The sequence below is a fragment of the Equus caballus genome, chromosome 5 (assembly GCF_041296265.1).
Source record: "Equus caballus isolate H_3958 breed thoroughbred chromosome 5, TB-T2T, whole genome shotgun sequence".
Taxonomy (NCBI): Eukaryota; Metazoa; Chordata; class Mammalia; order Perissodactyla; family Equidae; genus Equus; species Equus caballus.
The window spans coordinates 58,001,694-58,024,828 of NC_091688.1; the positions used below are offsets into that span (position 1 = coordinate 58,001,694).

At 39.1% G+C, this 23,135-nt stretch overlaps 1 long non-coding RNA gene across 3 annotated transcripts; it reads left to right on the forward strand.

Annotated features, from left to right (window-relative positions):
* Nucleotides 1-1,411: 1,411 nt before the first annotated feature.
* Nucleotides 1,412-22,506, forward strand: LOC138924103 (uncharacterized). 3 transcript variants are annotated; one of them, XR_011438736.1, is made up of 3 exons: nt 1,412-1,781; nt 16,854-16,994; nt 20,172-22,506. It is a non-coding gene; the product is annotated as an uncharacterized lncRNA (long non-coding RNA). The 3 variants fall into 3 exon arrangements; XR_011438734.1 differs by lacking the exon at nt 1,412-1,781 and adding an exon at nt 13,044-13,666; XR_011438735.1 differs by lacking the exon at nt 1,412-1,781 and adding an exon at nt 13,694-16,401.
* The last annotated feature ends 629 nt before the right edge of the window (nt 22,507-23,135 follow it).

The following is a 23,135-nucleotide window of genomic DNA, read 5'->3' on the forward strand; positions in this document are numbered from 1 at the left end:
CTGTTCAGCTCATGGCCTCTGGTAACTTCTTCCTCCACCCGGGAGTAGGCCACTGCTGTGAGTCAACTGTGGTCCACACCCTCCTGTTTCTCCATCACTGGTGGACTGCATGTTTCTATGGCAGCCACACCTCCAAAGAGGTCTGAATCTCAGCCCTGGCAGTGGGGCGGGGGCCCTTTGCAGTTCCCAAGCATATTCACTCATTCACTACCCCTCTGCCCAAGAGGGGGTAGCTGCTCTTGCTGGTTCGTCTTTATGCGCCCTTTAGAGTCATGTTCCAACCTTTTAAATAGTTACCCACCTTTCTACTAGTTTAATAGTTAACTTTTTATATTAAATATTCCTTGTTCAAATTACTGACCTAATTTCCACTCCTCATTGGACCCTGACTTATACTAGACCTAAATAAATGCGGGAATAAGTAATGTTCATGGGTTGGAACGCTCAGTATTGCAGAGAAGTCATTCTCCCTGAATTCAGCTACAGATTTAAGAAAATAGGTCTCTCCTCGGGACTTCTTTTGAGAGTATTGAGATATTGGACTAATATAAAATATCCAACAATACTTGATTGTCACTGCAGTGTGTTTCTGGAAACCACACGGAAAATTCTAAATTGGATCTTACCCATGGGATCTGTGTTATAACTGGATGTTGCATTCTTGACCAAAGACTTGGCATCAAATAAATCATAGATACTGAATACGTCATAGAGGCAAAGATTCAGAGTTAAGTTAATAGTTCTCAATCCTGGCTGTGCATCAGAATTATCAAAGATTAAAAAAAATTACCAATGCCTGGGCCTGCTGGGTACCAGTTGAAGCTAAGCCTAGGTAATCATATTTTAATTTATCAGTAGCCGTGACTAAAAGAAAGAAACAATCGTCATTTAGCACTTCAAAAAGTTAAAAGAGCCAGGGCCAGCCCAGTGGTGCAGCGGCTAAGTTCACACACTCCGCTTTGGTGGCCTGGAGTTTGCCAGCCCAGATCCCAGGCGCAGACCTAGGCACTGCTTATCAAGCCATGCTGTGGCAGGCATCCCACATGTGAAGTAGAGGAAGATGGGCACAGATGTCAGCTCAGGGCCAATCTTCCTCAGCAAAAAAGAGGAGGATTGGCAGCAGATGTTAGCTCAGGGCTAATCTTCCTCAAAAGAAGAAAAGTTAAAAGAGCCACTTGAAAGTAAATCACAAGATTTATTGATTCTCCAAATGGAAATTTAGAGATCCCCCATTGATGGATGAGTCATCCCACATGGTAATAAGATGTTGCATATTGCATACACGGTCCACCAAGTCTGAATTTGAACTACTGCCCTCAAGGTTTAATGTTCTAAGGCTGATGGTTAGTGAGTTAATAAGTATTTTGAAAGATTCCACAAGTGTAGTGTCTCTGTATTGGGAACTTGGCTAGGAGTCTTTGGAACAGTCCCTGTTCTTAAGAAGTGTTCAAAGAGAGAAGAGCATGATGATTCTAAAGTTAGGATTCCAGTAATTTAGAAACATGGCAATGTTGCCCTTTGCTGACAACAGCGTTTGAATCTGAAATGATCTCCACCAGATAGATACAATTATTTGGAAATTGTGACAATCCAGAGATACATTTCGGGATTCTTCCCTGCCCTTGGCAAAAGGCTGGAGAGAGCTGACCGGGCAAAGAGGTGCCTCAGCTCAGGCTCGGTCTCCCCTAGGCAGTGAGTGCAGAAAGGAAGGCAGTCCTGAGATTCAGCCAGCAAGCGGCTCCGAGAGGACACCAGCCCTGTGCACTCTTCGCAAGGTTTACGTAAGTGAGGCCGGGGACAAATCCCAGAGGTTGGTTTCTCTTTCAGATTCCAGTTCTTTGTCATGAATTATGTGATTTGAGACAGAGCATTTCATGACATCTCAGTATGTCCATTTTAAAATAGAATAATTATATCTATTCCCTATCTACCTCAAAAGATACCTTAAAGACAAATTAAATTCTATCGAAAAGATATTCGAGCATTTTTATAAATTTTTTTCTGATTATAAGAGTGACGTTTATTGAAGAGAGTTTGGAAATTACAGATAAATAGTTACATAATATAAAGGAGAAAATAAAACCCCTCATAATCACACTCATAATTCCACAATCATTATTTACAACATAACAAAACAGAAATGAAGAGTATTCTCTATATGTGGTTTTGTATCTTGTTTTTTATATAAGATTATACAATGAACATTTCCATATATCTTAAAATATCCTTTAAAAATACTATTTAATAGCTGTATAATATTCCATTTTATGGCAATATCATGATTTGTTTATGCATGGTGAGATATATAATGTGAATATTTTAAAAATATAAGGGAAAGTAAATAATCCAAGAAATTTTGGTTACTCATTGATAATGCTACATTTGGAGGTTTTGAAAACAGAGGTAACAGTTGGAAACAATCTCAGAAGCACAGAAAATGAGATTTAAAAACAATCAAGAGCAACTTCATTTTTAAAGGTCAAGTCGCTTACAAGGGACACAGAGAACATGCAATAATTGCCTATAACTACATTTCCATTGATTTCTGAGTGGTAATTTTATCTTTAACACCCCCTACTGGTTTGCATTATGGTTTTAGTGTTACCATTTTCTTTCAAAAAAAAAAGAATTGTGATTTCATTAGAAATCGGCCACCTTGCCAGTCCTCTTCTCTTTATTCTTTCCCTCAAAAAGTCAAGGGAAAGGGGTAGGAGCACAGGAAAAACAGAACCTATTATTGCTTTATATTAATCCTCTCCCCCAACATCGGCCACCTAAAACACTGAATAAAGGCTGGAGAAGCCCAGGAGAATAAGGAGATGGCCTCAAACTTTGTTTTGAGAACTTTATAACTTGTATTACTCATTCATTCAAGACCATTGCCATAGGCTCTATATCTCAGATTGCTCAGTTTATCGGAAAGATAGATTCAGAAATGTGTGGATTCACTAAAACTAAGGGGTTAAGTCAGGTCGGGGCCACTGTGTGTTTATTCTTTTTATTGCTAGAATTCCATGCAGATCAATTCAACGTGCTCCTTGAGGTGGCACTGACTTGAGCAGGTGTTTGCACCATTGAAGCACCTTATAGGAAGTTCCATCCAATAACTTGCCTTCCTGCGGCAAAGGCCAGCTGATGCCCCCGTGCGATGTGAGGAAACAGGAAGGAGCTACTGCTCCATTTCTGATAGATCTGGGCTCCCTTCATTCATTCCAAAAGCATTTATTGAGTGTCCACTCTGTGTGCGGCACCAATCTAGGCACGTGAACAAGAAGCCCAGGTCCCCGTTCCTATGGAGTTTCTAGCCTCGTGGAAAAGATGAACAAAACGAAGCAAAAAGAAGGATTCCGATTTGTTTCGATTATGCTTTTAAACCTGTGAAACATTTGCATTGGAATACAGATAACTCTGGGTACTATTTGGGATTCTGCTCAAATTGCCTCTTTGCAGAAGAGTCCCTTACTACCCATAGCAGCTTCCTCCTCCACCCAAAGGACCAGATTTCCAGAGCACATGGTGCCTGTGCTGCTTTAGGAAGTCCAGCCAGTGGTGGTCTTTATGGGGTGGGAGCCTCTCTTTTCAGCCATGACTTAAGAAAAATCTCTGATGAAAGCACTTGGCATCTGGAAACATGACTATAAATTGCCTGGAGGGCCTTGGCTGGAGTAAGTTTGGTAAAATTTTTAATCCTTGGGAACAGTTTGGGGGTTCGTAATCATTTCCTGCCATTGCTCTTCCTTTGGCTATAGCTCATTTAAGTATTTCTTGCCTTTGGATGCAAATAGCAGGTGGTGTGTCCACATGCCAAATTTTGTGAAAAACACATCTATTTCCTCTGGATTTTTGTGACAACTGCATTAGTCCTCTGTTAGGAATGGGGAAGGTGAGACTCAGAGAGATTAGGGACTGGTTCAAAATCAGAGAGAGAGATGAAGGACTACACTCAAGTCTTCTGATGCCAAGTCCATTGTGTGCCCTTTAAGCTGTAACCATTTCCTTCTGTCTACGTGCATGTGGCACTGAGCTAGGTCTTGAGGAAAGTATGTGAACTGTAATGGGCAGGCGGCCATCTTAAGGAAGATGACCATCTCACTGGGGCCACTAGTCACAAATGAAATATTAGGTTAAAGACATTGAATGTGTGTTTGAATATATAGATATTATATATGGTTACAGACAAGAGGATAAGTCCCTGAGGTGTTGTCTCCCTCTCCTCAAATACAACCCTGAAGAGGTCACAGAAGTACACGTAGAAAATACAACATTAATTTATAAAATTATATATATGGTGTAATTTACTAAAGCAACAAAAGTGTCTACTATTAGCCTAGTAAAGAATGTACAGGACCTTTATTGAGAAAAAATGAGCTCTCCTGTTCTATTAAAGGAAAAAAGAAAAGACTTAAATAAATGACTGGAACAATTTAATATGATGTCAGTTGTCCTCGGGCTGCTTTATAGGTCTTTGTAAGTCCAATCAAAATCACGGCAGGGATTTCTGGGATTATGATAAATAGATTTTAAATTTTATATGAAAGAATAAAGGCTCTTGAGTCACAAAGCAACTTTTAAAAAGAAGAACAAAGGGACAGACACATTCTACTTAAAAATGAGTCATCAGAGAAATAGTAACTAAAGTTATAAAGGTTAGGTGCAGAATGAGCAATAGACAAATGGAAAGAATGAAAAGTCCCCCAAAAAGTCCAAGCTCAGTAAAATCAATTGCCCAAATAGAGAGTGGAAGAAACCTAGCTCCACAATAATCCATGAGAACAGGATCTGGGGTACTTGGTTGACCATAGGCTTAATTTGAGGCTACGGTGTAATGTGTCTGCTAAAAAAGTTAGCTCAGCATTTTGCCTACATTAGTAGAAGTACAGGGTACAAGTCACAGTCAACCGCACTTATGGGACTCTACGCTGGTTGGATGTCATCTGGATGATGATGCCCAAGGTTAGATATCAACATCTTTTTTAAAAATAGTTTTGTTTGTTGTAAAAATGATACGTGTTAAGAAAAAGACATACAAAAGGCCAATAAGCATATGAGAAGATGCTCAGTATCATTAGTCATCAGGAAATGCGAATCAAAACCACAGTGAAATACCACTTTGCACCCACTAGAATAGCAATAATAAAAACATGGACCACAACAAGTGTTGACAAGAAGGTAGAGAAATTGAAATATTCATAATTTGCTGGTGGGAATGTAAAATGGTGCAGCTACTTTGTAAAAACATTTTGGCAGCTTCTTAAAAAGTTAAACATAGACTTACCATATGACCCAGCAATTTCGCTCCTATATATCTATCCAAGAGAAATAAAAATACATGTCTACACAAAAACTTGTTTACAAATACACATAGCAACGTTATTTACAATACTCAGAAAATGGAAACAACCCTTTGTCCATCAGCTGATGAATGGATTTTTTTTAAAAAAGGTAACTATGTGAGGTGATGGGTGTGTTAATTAACTTGATTGTGGTAATCATTTCACCAACTATACATTTCTCAAATCATCATGTTGTACACGTTACATATATACTATTTTATTTGTCAATTATACCTCAATAAGGCTTAAAAATTAATTAAAAAAATAATGAATGAATAAATATTGTGGCATTATCCATACGATAGAACAGGACCAAAGTACCGGTACATGCTACAACATAGATGAACCTCAAAAACGTTGCTAAGTGAAAGAAGCCAGACACAATATAACATATATTGTATGATTTAATTTATACAAAAAGTCTAACATAGGAAAATATGTAGACAGAAGTAGATAAATGTTTGCCTAGGGCTGGAGGTGGAAATTGGGAATGACTATAAATGGATTCAAGGTTTCTTTTTAGGGTGATGGAAATGTTCTAAAATTAGATTGTTGAAATGGTTGTACGGTTCTGCCAATATACTAAAATGTAATGAAGTACACACTTGAAATGAATAAACTTTATGGTATATAAATTATATCTCAATAAAACCATTGAAAAATACATGTTCATCATAAAAATTCAAGGAACATAAAAAGTTGAGAAGAAAACAAAAAACAATAACAAAGGAAACATAAACAAACAAAATCCCCCAAATTCTATCACCCAGAAATAATCCTGGTCAACACTTGGGGACTATCATTCTAGATATCTCTTTATGCACATTGACAGCCAGAAGAAAAGATAGATAGGTAATGGAAGAGAAATAATTTTGTACGATGATATCATATCATGTGTGCTATTTTTTTGTTTAATTATTAAATCAAATTTTCCTTGAATTTAGGTGTGAATTTAGAAATAGGCGTGATATTTTGAAGACACGAATAAGAAAGGAAGGTCCTAAATCAGACTATTTGTGTTTATATTCTGGCTCTGCCACTTGCTAGCTATGAGACCCTGGCAAGTTCTTTAACCTCTTTATGCCCCAGTCTCCTCATTTACCCTTAATGTAGATAAGACCTATTTCAAAGATTTGTTATAAGGACTAGTGAAACGATTTGTGTAAAGAGGTTAGAATAATGATTGGCACAGCAGGCATTCAATAAGTATTTATTACTGATTTACAGTGATTATTAGCCTAACATCTTTGAGTGAAGCAGAGTGGGAAGCCCAGGATGATGAAAAATCGAAAACCATGTCATTCAAAGAATGGTTAATGGTCACTGGAATGTTTCACCTGAAAAGAGGGATAAGGGGAAATATCATGACTCTATATTTGAGGGTAAAAAATAAACCCAAAAGATACATCATGTAAACAGCAATGATAACAAAGCTGGAGTGGTGTGGTAGGATGAATAATACCCCCCACCCAAAGATGTCCACATACTAATCACTGGAAAGTGTCAAGTGTTACCTTACATGACAAAATAAATTTTGCAAATGTGATTAAATGCAAGATTTTGAGATGGAGAGATTATCCTGGACAATCCAGGTTGGCTAAATTTAATCATAAAGGTCTTTATAAGAGGGAAGCAGGAGAGTCAGGGACAGAGGAGACATGATGCCAAGCAGAGGAGACAGGGGTGGGGATGCTCAGGGGGAGGGAGAGAGACAGAGATTTGAAAATGTTGCACTGCTGACCATGAAGATGGAGGAAGGGACCACAAGCCAAAGAATACAGGCAGCCTCTAAAAGTTGGAAAAAGCTAGGAAATGGATTCTCCACTAGAACCTCCAATAGGAATGCAGCCCTGCTGACCTTTTGGTTTTAAAACTTCTGACCCCCACAAATATAAGATAATAAATTTTGGTCATTTAAGCCACTAATTCAGGGTAATTTGTTTATAGAGGCAATAGGAAACTAAGATAATGTTATACTAATATCAGAGAAAATAGACTTTAAAACAAAAAATGTTACTGGGGATAAAGAGGGACATTTTATAATGAAAAAAGTTCAATCCATTAGGAAGATATAACAATTATAAATATATATGTACCTAACAACAGAACCCCAAAATCCATGAAGCAAAAACTGACAGAATTGAAAGGAGAAATAGACAATTGAACAATAATAGTTGGAAGCTTCAATATCCCACTTTTAATAATGGATAGAATAACCAGGCAGACAATCAAAAGGAAATAGAAGACTTCATATTATAAAACAAATGGACCTAATAGATGTCTCTAGAACACTTTATTTCTCCAACAAGCCAAGAATACATATTCTTCTCAGGTATACATGGAATATTCTCCAGGGTAGACCATGTTCTAAGCCATAAAACAAGCCATGAAAAACTTAAAAGGACTGAAATTATACAAAGTATGTTCTCCAACCATAATGGAATAAAATTAGAAATCAATTAACGGAAAGAAATTTGGGAAATCCACAATATGTGGGAATTAAACAACAAACTCCTAAATTACTAATGGGTCAAAGAAGAAGTTATAAGGGAATTTAGAAAAAACTTTGAGATTAATGAAAATGAAAACACAACATATCAAAACTTATGGATGAAACTAAGCAGTGTTTAGAGGGAAATTTATAAATGTAAAAAAGAAGATCTCAAATCAATAACCTATCTTTTCACCTTAGAAACTAGGAAAAAAAGAGAAAACTAAACCCAAAGGAAGTAGAAGGAAAGAAATAATAAAGACTAGAGTAGAAAATAATAGAGAATAGAAAAGTATTAGAGAAAATAAACAAAAACCAAAAATTGGTTCTTTGAAAAGATCAACAAAATTAACAAACCGTTAGCTAGATTAACCAAAGTGGGAAAGAAAAAGAGACAATCAAGTTACTAAAATGAAGAATGAAAGAAGGAACATTACTCCCAACCTTATAGAAATACAAAAGATTGTAAGGGAATAGAACAAAAGATTGTACGTCCCCAAATTAGATAATCTAGATGAAATGAACAAATTCTTAGAAAGATGCAAACTACCAAAAGTCACTCATGAAGAAATGGAAAATCTGAATAGACCTATAACAAATAAAGAGATTGAATCAGTTAAAAAACAAAACAAAAAACAACAGAAAAACCCTAACGACTTCTTACAAAGAAAAACCCCAGCCTAACTGGCTTCATTGAGTTATGCCAAAGGTTTAAGAATTGACATAAATCATTCATAGACTCTTCCCAAAAAAATGGAAGTGGAGGGAATACTTCCCAACTCATTCTATGAGGTCAGTATTGCGTTGATACTGAAACCAGACAAAAATAATATATAAAAAATGAAAACTGCAGGTTAATATGTCTTCCAAATATAGAAGCAAAAATCATCAATAAAACATTAGCAAAGCAAATCGAGCAACCTAAAAAGGATTCTCCATCATTACCAAGTGGGATATACCCCAGGAATGCGAGCCTGATTTGACACATGAAAATCAATTAATCTTATACACTATCTTAATAGAATAAAGGACAAAAGCTACAGGATCATCTCAATAGATGCTGAAAAAGCATTTGACAAAATCCAACACTTCATGACAAAACCACTCAATATACTAGAAATAGAAGGAAAATTCCTCAACCTGATAAAAGGTATCTATCAAACACTCATAGCTAACATTATACTTAATGGCAAAAGATTGAGTGCTTTCCTCCAAGATGAGTAACAAGACAAGGATGTCTATTTTCACCACTTCTATTCAACATTGAAATGGAGATTTAAGCAAGGACAATTAGGCAAGAAAAGGAAATGAATGGTATCCAGATTGGAAAGAAGAATTAAAACTATCTCTATTTGTAGATGTTATCTTGTATATAGAAAACCCAAAGAATCCACAAAAATGCTATTAGAACTAAATGATGTTGCAGATACAACATCAATATACAGAAATGAATTGTATGGGGCCGGCCCTGTGGCCAAGTGGTTAAGTTCGTGTGCTCTGCTGTGGTGACCCAGGGTTTCACCGGCTCAGATCCGCAGACATGGTACTGCTCGTCAGGGTATGCTGAGGTGGCATCCCACGTACCACAACCAGAAGGACCCACAACTAAAATATATACAACTATGTACTGGGGGGCTTTGGGGAGAAAAAGGAAAAATAAAATCTTTAAAAAAAAAGAAATGAATTGTATTTCTGTACAATAACAATGAACTATCCAAAAAAATGCAATTAAGAAAACAATTCTGTTTACAACAGCATCAAAAAGAATAAAATACCTAGGAATAAATTTAACAAAAGGCGCGCAAGATATAAATAAATTGACAGGCATCCTAGCTTCAAAGATTGGAAGACTTAATATTGTTAAGATGGCAATACTCCCAAAATTGATCTACAGATGGAGCACAATCCCACTCAAGATTCTAGGTGCCATTGCAGTTTTTTGTTTGGTTTTGTTTTCTGTTTCTGCGGATATGGACAAACTGATTCTAAACTTCTTATGGAAATGCAAGGGCAAGGGAGCAGGAACAGTCAAAGTGATCTTGAAAAAGAGGAAGTTGTAGCACTCACATTTCTCCATTTCAAAACTTACTACAGAGCTATAGTAAATCAACATAATGTAGTACTAGCATAAGGATAGATGTATAAATCAATGGAACAGAATTGAAAGTCCAGAAATAAACTTTCACGTTTATGGCCAGTTGATTTTCATCATGGGTACCAAGACAATTCAATGGGGGAAATGATAGTCTTTTCAAGTGATGGTACTAGGAAAGTTGGATATCCACAGGCAAAAGAATAAAGTTGGACACCTACCTCACACCGTTTACAAAAATTGACTCAAAGTGGGTTATAGACCTAAATGTAAGAACTAAAATCATAAAACTCTTAGGAGAAAATAAAGATGTAAACCTTTATAGCCTTGAATTAGGCAATGATCTCTTGGATATGACTCCAAAAGAATAAACAACAAATGAAAAAAATAGATAAATTGGACTTCATCAAAATTTAAAAACTTTGGTACTTCAAAGAGAACAATCAATAAAATGAAAAGGCAACCCATAGAATGGTAGAAAATACTTGCAAATCATTTATCTGATAAAGGATCTGTGTCTAGAGTTTATAAAGAAGTCTTACAATTCAATAATATAAAGACAAATATCTCAATTAAAAATGGGCAAAGGATTTGAATAGACAATGCTCTAAAGGAGATACACGAATAGCCAATAAGTACATGAAAATATTCTCAACATCATTAGGGAAATGCAAATCAAAACCATGAGATACCACTTTACATCCACTATGATTAATAAAAATGACATAAAATAAGAATCGTCAGTGAGGATGCGGAGAAAGTAAAACCCTCACACACTGCTGGTCGGAATGTAAAATGGTGCAGCCACTTTGGAAAACAGTCTCGCAGTTCCTCAAAAAGATAAACGTCGAGGGGGCTGGCCCCGTGGCCGAGTGGTTAGGTTCGCGCGCTCCGCTGCAGGCGGCCCAGTGTTTCGTTAGTTCGAATCCTGGGCGCGGACATGGCACTGCTCATCAGACCACGCTGGGGCAGCGTCCCACGTGCCACAACTAGAAGAACCCACAACGAAGAATACACAACTATGTACCGGGGGGCTTTGGGGAGAAAAAGGAAAAAAATAAAATCTTAAAAAAAAAAAAAAAAAAAAAAAAAAGATAAACGTCGAGTTACTATATGCCTCAGCCATTTTACTCCTGGACGCATACCCAAGAAAAATGAAAACATATCCACACAAAAACTTCTACGCAAATGTTCATAGCAACCTTATTCATAATGCATAATAGCGAAAAGTAGAAACAACCCAAATGTTCATTAATTGATAAATGAATAAATAAAATATGATTTATCCATAATAGAATATTATTTGGCAATAAAAAGAAGTGAAGTACTAATACACGCTACAACATGGATAAACCTTGAAAACATTATGCTAAGTGAAAGAAGTCATTCAAAAAAGACCAAATATGTGCAAGTTCATTTCTGTGAAAAGTCGAGAATAGGAAATCTATAGGGACTGAAAATCGATTAGTGGTTGCCTAGGACTAGGGTTGGGCTAGGAGGATTGCGGGGCGCCGATAAGTGATTGTTAGTGGGTATGGTGTTTACTTTTGGAGTGATGAAAGTGCTCTAAAATTGACGGTGGTCATGATTGCACAGCTCTGTGAATATACTAAAAACCATTGAATTGTACACTTTCTTTTAAACTAAAATAAATCTTTTAATTTAAAAAAAAAAAAAGTAGAACCGAAAGAGGAATCATAAACTTATGTTATTTCACTTTAAGAAAGAACTTTCCAATATGTAGATCTATCTGAAAACGGAATGGGCTATCTTTGAGTTGGCAAGCTCTCTGTATGCAAGCAGACAGTCTAGTGGAAACTGATCATCTGTTAAGAATGTCAACCCTTCCTTTCCAGATGCACACGGTCCTGGAGCTGGCTACAGAGCCCTTCACCCAAAGAAGCCTCTTAGCCAAAAAAGGTGTGGCCAGAATGTCTCCAGCCTCCTCTAGGGGTCTAGAAACTCAATCTCACTGGAGAATTCTATGAGATTGTATAGTCTGTGTCTCAGAGTTATCCCAATTGAAGGATGAAGAAGCTGCGTTATTGATCTACCAACCTCCTTCCATCTCTGGTTGAGGGCTGCTTCTGGGCCATTAACTCCCTCGCAGTTCCAGCTTATCCAGTGTATGAGCCAAGCCTATTCCTGAGGTCAGAACAAGGTGGGGAGGTGCATGTATTTGGATAAGCTGCCTTCAGGTAGAGAGTGAATGTCAGGGGCCAGCATCTGCTACAACACCTCAGTCTCTACCTATAGTCAAGCTGTCTATTCTGGGCATCAGATCCATAAAGGCAACTAGTTACCAGGTTTCTCTACTTAAATCCACTCACAGGGAGATGGGACTCTAGTGGGAGTAAAACAGCCCTGGTCTCTGCCTTTTACTCTCCAAAGGCATCTCAAATTCAACCTACCCAACACTGGACTCATTGCCTTCTCCTCCAGTTTGTTCTTCTTTCTGTATTTCCTGTCTATGTTGATGATCACTTAAGCCTCCAACCCAGAAATCTTCCTTGACTTTTCTTTAACCCCAACATCCAAGCTATCACCACGCTTGCCAGAGCCACCTCCCACCTCTCTGGACTTTTCTCAACCTGCTGTGTTTTAAAAAGGTATTGTTTGTTTAAATAAGAATGCAATCAAGCAAGAAAGGAGCCTCAGATGATTTTCTTGATGGCTGCCAAGCTGAGTATCTGTGGTTCAGTGATTGTAGTTGTTGTCTTTGTTTCTCTCCCCACTGAAGCTGGAAGCGTCTTGAGTACAGATACCACACCTTACATTTTTCCGAACCTCATGGCTCTGAGCACAGGGCTGGGCACCAACATCTCAGTCACACTGGCTGTGTGCTGGTCTGCTCTCAGCAGGGCCGTCTGGTCCATTAGGCATAGCAGGTGCAGTGGCTTGGACCCATAACACTTTCAGGGGCTCACAAAAATGTTTTAATTTTTTTAAATCAGAAAAAATAAACATAACATATAAAAATAATGAATATACATTAATGAATCCAGCCTGGATTATATTTTTCTCTATACCAGCATAGTTGTAAAATATATTTGTTAATATATTCCTTCTTTTTCTGGATGAAGTGACCCATGATAGCAACAGTGTGTGGGGCCATGAGAGCAATAATGCAGCCCTGGCTCCCAGGTCAGCATCACCTTCTCACCATGAAGTCAGAAGCGTCTGGACTTGTCAGGGGCTGCACTAGTGTTGTCCCTTTTCTTTTATGCTTGAAAGAAGAGCTCAGAGAACTTTGTGTTCTGCCTTGTCCTACCTCCCTGTAAGACTCTAGTACAAAAATAGCCGCAAGGCCTTTGGGACTGGTTGAACTGAAGATAAGTTTAAATTTAAGAGGCTCTTAACTTCAAACATGGGAGATAAAATGAAAAAAGAAATCCAGACGGTCTCCTTTAGTTCTATCCCAATCAAACTTTTATTTCAAAGAACTATTTAAAGGACCTGACATATGTGAAACACAAAACTCTTTTTATAAATCTTCAGGGATGTGACAAAGAGCCCGAAATGAGACCTTCTCCTTCCCACAGCATTAGATACCCTGAGAGCGCCAAGGTATGAGCTATGCAGGAAGGACAGCTCTGTTCTGCCTGCCCAAGGGCCATCTGCGCTACAAATTGTGTGTTTCCTGGACTCCCTGCAAGTTGCAAGCTGCAAGCATTTGCCCAGCAAATCAGGTTAAAATGAACGAAGGCAGCCTTGAAGGGGGATGTCTCAGAGGGCATTGCAGGCCAAGAGGTGTGTGCAGTGTGTGGTGGGTAAGGATGCAGTGAAACAGGTTGGGGAGGGAGAAAGTTGTTGCTAGGCAACCAGTCCTGGTGCCTTTGTAAATGTGGATCTATTTTGTTTGCAGCAGCAGCTGGCAGCCACAACCTTCTTTTATCTTCCTCCTTCTTTATCTTCTCCCAGAACACAGCCCTGAGCTATTGCTGTCAGAGAGGTCCTAGAAGGAAGGAGTAGAGAACCTGGTTGGGGTTATAGAAAAACAGGTGTGTGAAAAGGTCAATGACTTTACAGGACAGCATAGGCCTGGTAGAATCTGGACGTTTCCGCTTACTAACCAAGATCTCAGGCAAGTTTATTTCATCTTGCTGACAACTAGCTTCCTTGGCTGTAAAACTGGGGACATAACTCTCCTGCAGGAATGTGGTAAAGATTGGAGCAAACGTCTGAGAGGATCCAGTCCAGGACGTGGAGCAGAGTAACAATCATTAGCAGAGTGCTGAGAGTGTGGACTCGGGCATCAGACCTCCTGTGTCTTCATCCCGGCTCTGCCAGTCACTAGCTGTGTGACCTCAGGCGTTTCTTAACCTTTCAGTGTCTTTGTTGGGGAGGCAGAAAGTTCTGTTTTGTTTTGTTTTTCGTCTGTGAAATAGGGAACAACCATAGTCCTTACCTGACAAGGTTGTCTTGAGGATTAAGTGCATCAATAATGAAAGTATTAAGACTAGTGCCTGGCACATAGTAAGCACTTGTGTCGGCGATGGTTTGTCATACCACGTGCAGTGTGCCTAAGCGCATCTGCAGACCAGGTGCTAGAGGAGCAGACTTGGACTTGCATGAGCTCATTTTTAAAGGGCTTTTGATTTTGGCTGGTGAAGACAGAGGAGGAGGTTGTTACTTTGGTACCTAGAAAGCGGTATATGTGTTGATTAAGCAAGGACTTTAGTAGAGTCCAGACTCTTGGATGGATTGCGTGACCTTGGGTGAGTTACTTAAGCTCTTCTAGCTAGAAGAGAACATTTTATGGGTATGATATGGATACTTACTCTATCTGGTGGTAGTGAGGATTAAAGAGAGTAAGCCGTCAAAACCTCGTGGCTGATATCATTTCTGGAAACAGAGACAAAGAAGAGAGGGAGCAGCATGGGGTCTGTGTCCATTCTAATGGAGCCATGCTAGGAAAAGGGCTGCAGACGGAGGCTGAGGAAGTTCATATTTGCAAGGCTTTGTCTTTGGGGTTGTGGGATAGGTGGACTGAGGCACCAGCAAAGCTCCTTGAGGCTTCAGGTGACCAAGAGTACCCCTCCTTTTTCAGTGTAGACCACCACAACTGGTCACTTTCGGACTGTGAGGGTTGAGACTCAGGGCATTAGGAGACAGTACTTTTGGTACAGACATTGGACTTCTCACAGTGAGGGGGGTGCAGGAATGAGGGTGAACTCCCCAAGAGAAAGACCTCAGTGAGGAGGACTGAGAAGGAGAAGTTGTGCGGTGATGGGGTCTGTAGAAGCAGGTGGGGACCAGAGTGGTGACGTTTTCATAATGACTGTTTTAAGGGCCCCATCTGGTGAAGCCTAAGGACGTCCAGGTGACGTGAACTTAGTAAAGAGGAAGAAACTTCACCAAAAACTAGGGCTATTTTGCATAATTTCAGGAATAAACTTGGACTTTGTAAAATAATGAAGTAAAACAAGTGGAGAAAACCAGCAATTATCTCTATGTCTATAGAGGGAGGAAGCCCAAGAAAAGGCCCAACTGCAGTGATGGGCTTACATATTTTGGAGTGATGAGTAGAGGCAAGTTTATGGAAAACTTTGAATCCTTAGCTCAAAAGTTTGAACTTTTTCCTAGAGGCAGTGGAATTTGTTGAATATTTTTGAGCAGAAGGATGACAGGAAAGAAGTCATGGTTTAAAGACTATAGGGGAAAGTATATCTGGCATCAGAAGACCTGGGTTTGAATCTTGACTCATCCATGCCTTATAATGATGGACAAGCCATTAACCTTCCTGAAACATATCATGAGGATAATAGTACATTCTTCCAGGGTAGTGTTAGGCTCAAATGTGTGATCTGACACCAGAGCAAAGACAACCAAAGCAAAAATAAACAAGCAAGACTACATCAAACTAAAAAGCTTCTGCACAGCAAAGGAAACCATCAATGGAAGGAAAAGGCAACCTATGAAGTCGGAAAAAATATTTGCAAATCACACATCTAACATGGCGTTAATATCCAAAATATATAAGGAACTCACACAACTAAATAGCAAAAAAACAAACAATCCCATTAAAAAATGGGCAGAGGATCTTAATAGACAGTTTTCCAAAGAAGACACACAGATGGTCAACGGGCACATGAAAAGATGCTCAACATCACTAATCATCAGGGAAATGCAAACCAAAACCACAATGAGATATCACTTCACACCTGTTAGAATGGCTACTATCAAAAAGATAAGAAATAACAAGTGTTGGTGAGGATGTGGAGAAAAGGGATCCCTTGTGCACTGTTGGTGAGAACTGTTGGTGCAGCCACTATGGAAAGCAGTATGGAGGTTCCTCAAAAAATTAAAAATAGAACTACTATATGATCCTGCAATTCCACTTCTGGGGATTTATCCAAAGAAAACAAAAATACTAAGTCAAAAAGATAGATGCATCCCCGTGTCATTGCAGCATTATTTATAACAGCCAAGATGTGGAAACAACCTAAATGTCCATCGATAAATGAACGGATAAAGAAAATGTGGTGTGTATATATATATGGAATGGAATATTATTCAGCCATAGAAAGAATGAAATCTTGCCATTTGTGACAACATAGATGGACCTTGAGGACATTATGTTAAGTGAAATAAGTCAGACAAAGACAAATACTGTATGATCTCACTTATACGTGAATCTAAAAAGAAAAAAAATAAAAACCAACCCAAGCTTATGATACAGAAAGTAGATTGGGGGTTGCCAGAGATGGGGGTTTGGGGGGTGAGAGTAATGGGTAAAGGAGGTCAAAAAGTACAAACTTCCAATTATAAAATACATAAGTCCTGGGGATTTAACGTACAGCATGGTGACGATAGCTAATAATACTGTACTGCATATTTGAAAGTGGCTAAAAGTAAATCCTAAAAAAAAAAAATGTGTGATGTGAAAGCATTCTATAAACTGAACTCTTCTAGGCTTACTTTCTTTTCATTTCAGCTTCATGACGTCCATCTTCCTCTGGGCTTTGATAGCACCATATACCAATAAGGAAACTGTTGGCTGCAAAATCAGATATCCCTTGAGCTCAGTCTTGAACAACAAGAAAATTAATTGGCTCACACAAGCAGAACGCTAAAGGTAGGGTGCCTTTCAGGATTGGCTTCATCCCCAAGCTGGGTTTGAGATGGCTGAAGTCCCAGGACCCACATCTGTGTATAACACCGTGCAGAGGAAGAGAAACGGGGTTACTTCCAGTAATGTTCCCTGAAGAGTGAGGAAGATTTTCTCAGAACCATCCCCAAAACCTCTCTTTACAGCTCATTTACCCAAAGTGGTCACATACCTGTCCTTGAACCAATCATTAAGCAAAGTAAGTGAGCTTGCCTTTAGATCAATGGTTCTCAACTGAGGATAATTTTGCTCCCCGTCCCTCCCTGTCCTGGGACATTTAGCAATATGTGGAGACATATTTGATCGTCATGGTTGGGGTGCAGGGGAAGTGTGTGTCACTGGCATGTAGTGGGAAGAGCCAGGGATGCTGCTAAACACCCTACAATGCACAGGACAGCCCCCCACAACAAAGAATTATCCAGGCCCAAATGTCAATAGTGCCAAAGCTGAGAAACCTTGGTTTAGACTCATCAGCCCGGCCCTTGGAGCTTGGCGTGCAGTTAGTGGCGATGAATGTAGGTATGGGTGAAGAGTGGCTGCCTGAACAAGACTGAGATTCATTTAGGAAAGAGAAGGGGAAATGGATTCCAAATCGACAACCAACCATGGACACTGTGACTTTGTTCCATCAGAGCACTTATCTCATTGTGTGGCTGTTTATTTATCCCCTGTGTTAGTTTTCTAGCAGTGTTTAACACACTGCCACAAACTTCATGTTGTAAAACCACATAGATTTGATAACTCACAGTTTCTGTAGGTCAGAAGTCTGGGTGTGGTGTGGCTGGATACTGTGTTCAGGGTCTCATTAGGCTGAAGTCAAGGTGTTGTCTGGGACTGCCTTTCTCCTCTGGGGCCTCAAGTCCTCTTCCAAGCTCATTCTTGTTGCTGAATTCATTTCCTTGTGGTTGTAGGACTGAGGGCTCTGTTTCCTTGCTGGGTTGTCAGTTGGGAACAACTCTTAGCTCCTAGAGCTCACCTGAGTTCCTTACCACGAGGCCCCCTCTATCTTCAAGGCAGCAGACCTTCCCAGCTTTGAACTTCTGACTTACTCTGCTGCCACCAGCCAAAACTCTGCTTTTAAAGTGCTCATGTGATTAGGTCCGACCCATCCAGATAATTTCCCTATCTTATGGTCACCTAATCTGCAACTTTAATTACGTTGCCCAAATCCCTTCACAACAGTACCTACATTAGTGTTTGAATGAACGACTGAGAGAAAGTGTATGTGTCCCAAGCATCTTTGTGTTCCCGGCTTTCAGCAGAGTACCTGGCAAATAGTTTTCTCTCAATAAATATTGTTTGAATGAATAAAGAAAAGAATAAAACAAACTCTTTTCCTTTTTTAAAAAAAATAGACTTACTAGATTGGTCACTCAGAGGAATGTTATAAACAATGTATAATCTTGGAGTTAGAAAGTACATATGGTCGTATAGGAATCTATCAATCATTCCAGGAATCCAGAGTCAAGTGTGGGGTTTATCAGATCAAGATCTCCGTGGTTCTGTATTCTTTACAATGCAGGCTAAACTTTTGCATTGCCTTTTTGGCAGAGCTGGCAAACTGCTGACTCATACTAAATTTATAGTCCACTTAAAACCTTCCTGCATTAACTGGTGTTGCACCAGGGCTCTCCCGTTTTGTACTGGGGCAGGATTTCATGCCTCTTGCTTCCTTCTCATTTCCGTGTCATGGGTTCTGGCCTATCATTTCAGACTGTTGGAGACCTTAGGGATTTTGATTTTATTATCCAACTTCTTGGCTCTTCTGGCTAACTCTATAATACTTGAAATTATAATAAGTACATCTTCTTTGTCAAATAGTTTATAAAAGTGTTAAATGAGGGAAGGCCAAGTTCAAAGCCCTGAGGCATGTTACTTCTTTCAAGTTGACAATAATGATTTAATCAACACTCTTTGCATAAGGATTGCTCAACCTATGATGAATCAACTCTTAACTTTTATTTCTTCATTCTATCTATAAGCGTATTATGAAAGACTTAAATGTTGGGCTGAACCCAAGCTATACAGAATAATGCCATTCAATTGTACTCCTAGGAATACAATACACATCTTTTGCAATCAGGTACATCCACATGTCAGGAAATTCTCTTCCAAATTCTCAGATATGCTGTGCCTTGGAGTACTTCATATTGTTCTTGTGTAGAGGCATAGGTACCCTTTAACACCCAGATTTTATCTATTGCCTTCTAATATTTTCTTAGTAACAAGTGATTGTAGCAGCCCTTATTGTTGATCTATAAGCTGGCAAGCATTTCCATTTCCTTGTCTCCATGGCTTATGGGAATTTCCACTTGGGAGAAGAGATGACTGTCCCGACTTGTGAGGATTAAAGGTTGGGCTGCAGGGTGGGAGCAAATGACATGACCCTTAGTTTGTTTCCTTGGTTGGTGTTTTTGCTGAGGAAGATTGGCCCTGAGCTAACATCCATGCCAGTCTTCCTCTATTTTGTATGTGGGTCGCTGCCACAGCATGGCTGACAAATGGTGTAGATCCATGTCCAGGATCTGAACCTGCAAACCCAGGCAACTCAAATGGAGCACACCAATCTTAACCACTAGGCAATGGGGTCAGCCCTGACATGATCTTTGTTGAATGGATTCTCATTAAGGTGCCTGGTTACTCCTCATATTTTTCTCCTTGATCAATTGTTTACATTTGAAGTTTCCCTGACTCTCCTTAATATCACATTTAGGGAAATCAAAATTCCTTTGTTCCCAGGAAAATGTTGGGGCTCCATGAACTAGAGTTTCCTATTAACCGATAGGTCTTTCTTTTGATGAAGGATTGGATGCTCCAGAACCCCTAAATGGACCAGTGATTCTATAGGGATAGACTTGTACTTTATGAGTTCTTAGGAGGTCTATGAACTTAGACAGAGAGAAGAGAAAGAGAGCAGGGAAAAATTTACTTGTGGTAGCCAGTCTTCAAGATAGCTCTCAATGATCTCTGCCTTCTGGTAGTCACACTCTTGTGTGTTCTCTTGCCACATTGTACCAAGGTCAGTCTGTGTGATCAACAGACTATAGCGGAAGTGATAGTATGTCACTTGTAAGATGAGGTTGTAAGAGTCATTGCAGCTTCCATCTTGGCTGTTCTATCTCTTTCTTTGACTAATCACTCTAGGGGAAGCCAGCTGCCAGCCTGTAAGCAGCCTACAAGGAGCCCTGTCTGATGAGGAGCTGAGGCCTCTAACCACTAGCAAGTGAAGAACCAAGTTTTCTTGCCAACAACTCTATAAGGGACTGGTAAGTGGATCCTCCAGTCCTGGTCAGACCTTCAGATGACTACAGTCATGGCCAACATCTTGTCTGCAACCTCATGAGAGACTCTGACCAGAAGCACCCAGTCAACATACTCCTGGGTTACCAATCCTCAGAAACTATGTGAGACAACAAATTTTGGTTATTTTAAGCTGGTAAATTTTGAGGTAATTGTTATGCAGCAATAGAAATCTTATACACTAGGAGATGCTGAATGAGGTGATTGGATTTCTTCAAGGGAATTGAATAAAATGCTAAATTCCCAGGAAGCAGTGAAAGACTAGTTAGTGAATTTCTAAGATCAGAACACTGGAGGATATTATTACCAAAATTGCATAGACAGACCTTTTACCATTTAAAAAAAATGTCAAGCATAATACTTGTTCTTTGTTAAAACACACGCATACGCACACAGAGATATATAAAGTAAAAAGCACAAGTACCTTTCCTATCCTTCCTTATTCCTCAGAAACAACTACTGATATCAGTTTACTTTTTATCCTTCCAGATCTTTTTCCAGTCAATTATAATCTCTCTCACTCTCACACACATACACACAATTATAAAACTTGATTTGTGTGTGTGCATGTGTGTACTATTTGACAAATGTCTTTATCATTTAACAATATGTCATAGCTTCTTCCCATACCAGTAGACTTGGCTCCAGTGTAATTGTTCTAAAAGGTACATTATATACCATAATGTGGTGTCCTATAGTTTACTTAAATATTATTTCATCTGTAATAGTATATAATATTTTATTAATGTATTGATTTGCCATTATGCACAGGCCACAATAAACATCTTTGAGCACAAGTACAAATATTTCTGCAGGATAAATTTCTAGAAGTAGAAATGAGAGTTAAAAGGTACGTAGATTTAAAATTTTGATAGATGATGCTTAATTGCCTTCCACAAATGTTCTTGCTTCTTTTCCCACTAACATATTCTTGCATCTTAACACCAGATAGTAATAATTTTTAAAATTTCTGCTAATTTGATGGGCAAAATTTGCAAATGTTTATATTTGCATATTTCTGGATTTTGATGAGAAATCCACAAGCATTTGAACTGTTCTCTTATAAGTAATATGTCATCTTTCTGGATGCTTTCAAGAGTTTCCTTCATCTTGGTTTTTAGCAGCTTGATTATGAGGTATCTGGACATGGAGTTTCTGTGTTTATCCTATTTGGAGTTTGCTGAGCTTCTTGAATCTGTAAGTTTATGTCTTTTGCCAAATTTGGGAAGTTTTTAGTCCTTATTTTTTTTCCAGTATTTTTTTCTGCCCTGCATCCTTTCTCCCACTCTGGGACTTGAATGATACAAATGTTAAGACTATTTTCGTATAGTCTTACTGGTTCCTGAGGCTCTGTTCATTTTTTTTTTCAATTTTTTTTTCCTCTGTTCAGATTGAATAACTTGTATTGGTCTATCCAGGTTTTTAAATTTCAGTTATTGTATGTTTTAATTCTAAAATTTACATTTGGATCTTCTTTATAGTTTTCCATTTCCCTGCCAAGACTTTCTTTCTGTTCATTTCAAGAGTATTCTCCTTTACTTCATGGAATATTTCATAATAGCTGCTTTAAAGTCTTTGTCAGAAAATCCCAACATGTGCATCATTTCAGCACTGGCATCTGTTGATTGTCTGTTCTCACGTGAGTTGATATTTGATGGTTCTTCCTATGCTGCGGGTGGAAGACAGAATAAAGTTTCTCTCAAAGATGTCCATGTCCTAATTGCAAGAACCTATGAATATGTTACATTATATGGCAAAAGGAATTAAGGTTGTGGATGCAGTTAATGTTGCCTATCAGCTGACATTGAGATGGGAAGATTATGCTGGTAGGTCATATATAATCACAAGTATCCTTAAAAGCAGAGAATGTTTCCTGGCTATGGTCAGAAAGAGATGTAGACAATGGAAGAAGGGTCAGAGAGATGCTATGTTCCTTGCTTTGAAGACGGAGGAAGGGGTCCATAAGCCAAGGAATGTGGGCAGCCTCTCAAAGCTGGAAAAGGCAGAGAAACAATTCTACAGAGCCTCCAAAAGGAACCAGCCCTGCCCACACCTGGACTGTAGCCCAGTGAGACTGATTTTGGATTTCTGACCTACAGAACTTTAAAAAATTGTATTGTTTCAAGGCATTAAGTTTATGGTCCTTTGTTTCAACAGAAATAAAAAATTAATACACTGACTAATGTTGGATTGTATCCCGGATATTTTAAATGTTATGTTATGAGACTCTGGGTTCTGTTTACATCCTATGCAAATGTTGACATTTATATTTTAACAGGCAATCAACCCGGATGGATTCAGGCTAAAAATGTCCTGCTAACTTGTGGGGTGTAGTTTCAATGTCAGGTTTGTTTTCAGAGTCTTTGCAGCTACTCGGATTTTCCCCATGTGTGTGCCACCAGGAGGTCAATCTGGGACCTGGGTGGTGGTCTACCCCTTAGCTCAGTTCTCAAAGTCTTTGGCGTGCTGTGTAGGAGCAGATTCACACATGCACAGCAAAGGATTGAGCCCAGGAGTTTGTAAACAGCTTTACAGAGCTGCTGGCCAGAGTTCCTCCCTTTTTGTGATCTCCCCAGGACTTTCCAGCACTCTGGGGCTCCCCTTGTCTATCGTCTGGATGGAAGGCTAGTGCTCTATTTACCCCACTGTGCTGCATACTTCCTATGAATGTTCCCACATTGGGGCCGTGTGGTAGGAGAACAGAGACATAAAAAAGAAATGGTTTCCCCCATTCTCTTGGGAAAACAGCTCCTCCAAATAGAGATGAAGTGCTCCCTGTGGGACCCCACTGCCACCTGCTATGAGTGC